The following is a 3,760-nucleotide window of genomic DNA, read 5'->3' as shown; positions in this document are numbered from 1 at the left end:
GCAGGAGATTGTCTTGACCATGATCTACATGCCTAAATGCACTGAGTTGCCGCCATGTGATTGGCTGCTTAGAAATTAAGTGTTAACGAGCAGTTGGACAGGTGTACCTAATAAAGTGGACGGTGAGTGTATTTAAGCTGGAAAATTCATGCATTGTTTTTTTTTATTTCTCAAACAGCCTGGTTGCTTTAATAATACTTACTAAAAATATTTTCATCTGTCACAGATCATATAGAAAAGTCCTTTAAGTCAAACTACTTTTTTCTATATTTTTGAAGATGTTTGAAGAATTCACTGGAATGTAATTACTTTCAGCTAATTATTCCTCAACTAGGACTAAACCCTGATCAAGAACACCTTTTTAGCTCTTAGATCCCTGATAATGTTCATTATGAGGGATAATTACAAATATTTTGAGAATGCGATAATATTACAGTAATGGAGTTTCCGTAGACTGCACACAGGGTACCTGCATTTGAATCCCAGTTGTTTTGGGTTAACACTTTGCCAAGTCTGACAAGCAAGTATAAATGACTTGCTGTGGCGAACCCTGAGTAAGAGATCAGCTGAAAGGACACAAACAATAATATCACAGACATCTGTGGAAAAGTAAAAAGGATCATCAATCATAGACCGAAAGAATGTTTATCAGTCTATTTCAGCAAATGGAAACTATGGACCCAGACTTCCTGCTTTCCTTATAAAAATGGATTGATAGGTTAAGGCCTAAAAGTCAGCTGTTAAAAGTTTGCTGTTCCCTGCTAGATAGAGAACAACAGCTTGAATTTATTCAATAAAATGAATTCTTAAGTGACAGGCTTTCATGGTGGAAAAATAAGACTAAAATTTAGCCACAGAAATGTCTGCAGCGTTGGAATAACCACGTCTCCACTTTCGGTCCACATCCACAGCATGTTTGTCCATTTCTTAATGGGAACCAGGGCCATTTCTGTGGTATGTACGTACCCCTACAGGTGAGCTTACCACAATGTTCAAACTTTTTTTTTTTTTACTTGCATAACACTATGACATCATGTTTACTAACAACAAAAATATTTGCATTAATTTTTATACTTAATTCATAATTTGTACTTACTTATACCACATTAAAAGTAAAATATTCTTGAAGGTCATGTTACATCACGGGATTAAGGTATTCAGGGGAAAAGCTTTAGTGACACAGTCTTGGTTAGGAACAAGCAGGGAGAACATAACCAGAACTGAAGCAGATCGCAAACCTAAAATATTGACACAATAAAAGCCATGAAATTAGGGCATTAATTGGAGAAACATACAAGAAATCTGTGGTAATTTGCAACAGCTGCAGAGATCCACAACTTTAATAGAAGAAACCATTGAAAGGACTATCATTTATTGTATAGTCACACACTAGAGGAAAAGCAGCTAGAAAAAGTCTAAATGGACACTTCCTTAAGGTAATATTCTGGTTTGCCATAGTCAATGTAAGAGAGGCTGCAAACGTATTGAATGAGGTGGTCTTATTAAATGATTCCACAATCCAGCTTTCTACTTCACACGAAAACTGCCATATGTGGAGAACTCACTCCACATCACCCAGAATGGACAAACCCAACAGTGAAACAGGGTGGTGGCACTATCATGCTGTGGTGCAGTTTTGTGTTGTTGTTTTTTTCAAGATAAAAAAGGCATTCAGATGGTTATTCATTTGTCAAAAATATATTTTTTAAATGTCTTTTTTTCTTTTAATCTCCCAATTATTCCTCTCTCTGTGTTGGTCTATCACATAAAATTCCAATAAGTATTTTGAAGTTTGTGGTTATAAAGTGGTAAAATAGGTAAGGCAGAAAATGTTATCATTTGTGGTATGAAGTATTTGACCAAATGCCTCACTGAGGTGAAAGACGATGTGTTAAAAAGGGCTTAGAATTGTTCACATATTGTTGTACAATATTAGATGTAAGTGTACCCCGAAGCTAAACCATGACAGACAGTTATATAAGCCTCTAAAATCCTGTGGGTCTGCCCAGCTTGATGTGTTTGGGGCTGATGATTGCTTTCAGTTGTTCAGCCTCAGTGGAGGAAAAGAGAGCTGAAACAGAGACCTTTGCATATTTTCCTATCTAAAACCCATTCAGAAATAAGAAAAACAATCTAATGTAGTCACATCAGGGGTATGGAAGAGAACAGATTAGATCCCCCTTTTTCCAGGAGAGGAGGTTGATAGTGGTGGTTAGGAATGTCAGCATCTGTGTCGAGATATTTTCTGTTTTATAGCTGCTTTTGCTGAGAAGCCATTTAATCCTGTGGTGAGAGCACAAAAAGTCTGGGCTGCATTCTCAGTCTCTCTACCTCATGTCTGTCCACGTGGGCAGGAGTTACCAAACCAGGCATAGTATCTAAATGTAGTTTATAAAATTAAAGCATGATTCTGATTTATTTGAGGTTATTCTTAGACCATTTATGTTTCTGTTGTATTCTGTTTTTATTGCTCGGGAATTTTTTTATGAGTTCTATGACAGGAAGGACAGTATTTGGTTACTCTATAAATACCCAAAGCAAAGACAGGGTTCCCCTGCTCTGTAGGAAGAGAACAGGATATAATTACTGACCCTGTAATTGCTTTGTGAATAAACTTTGGTGACATGACCCTTTGGAGGGATGACGTGATAAAAGAGATACATGGCAGACATTTCCCACATTAAAAAATCATGTAAATTGAAGTTGTGGGCTGTGAAATGCTCTACATTAAGGTTAATCTTGTGCTGGATGAGAGAGGGAAGTGTGTGTGGCAGATGTACAGGGTAGATAGGATCAGGAATGCTGTGTGGTGACCTTGTGGCTCTATCTTAAATAGAAGTCATTAAAATATGGAAATTATAAATATTGTTGCCTGTAACTCTTTCTGAAAAATTACCTCTTTGTTAATTAGTACACATCTGATAAATGTGATCCAGAGTTGTTGGATGTGTGGCTTTTTTATTACGGTAAATATAACTGAATTTTTCTTTTTTTTTTTTACTTGATTGTGTTAGCATAACCACTCTATGTTTAAAAAAATAATAATCCAAGGACAAAAGTTAGAATGCTTTTCCCTTTTGGGACACAACAAATTCTCCCCCAAGAGGAACACGTTGTCCCTGACCCAGGTGTTTTATTTGAGAGAAACGCCTTCTACTCTGTAACTCTACTTCTGGGTTCTGTTTTGGGAAGTCAGCAGATTGTTGTTAGTTGTTGAACACATCTAGTGCTCTTTTAAAATGTTGTCTTTCTATCATATTGTTGCCTCTTTCTGTCCAGTTTCTTTATTGTGCTTTCATTTCTTTTGTAATAGGCTCAATATTCATTCTGTCAATATTTTGTTGAAGATACTATTGCAAAAATTATACTTATCATACTGATTTCAATGTCCAACAGTTTCCGGCTATTTCCACAATATCCCCACAATATACAGCGAAGGCAATAGGGGAAGCTCCAGTCCATTCAAGTGTATGCATATTTAATTAATATGCACGTAAATAGCCAAATATTTTACTCGGGTAAGAATAGCAATTTTTACAATGATATTACTCAAGTCACCTTTTAGTTACAGTACCACTACTCTTAAAAGGTCTTTTTCCCCAATGTGTGCATCTGCTGGATCTATTTCAGCCATTTTAGTTACTTAACCGTATTGCTTAATGTCTTAACCCAGTTACATGAGCAGGAGTGTTAAAGCAACTAAAGATGCTAAAAACAGATCCAATAAAGTCCTAAGTTTGTTTATGTAATTATATATATA

This window comes from Cyprinodon variegatus, unplaced genomic scaffold, assembly GCF_000732505.1.
Source record: "Cyprinodon variegatus isolate N-32 unplaced genomic scaffold, C_variegatus-1.0 Scaffold54, whole genome shotgun sequence".
NCBI lineage: Eukaryota > Metazoa > Chordata > Actinopteri > Cyprinodontiformes > Cyprinodontidae > Cyprinodon > Cyprinodon variegatus.
Note: the sequence above shows the minus strand (reverse complement) of the source record.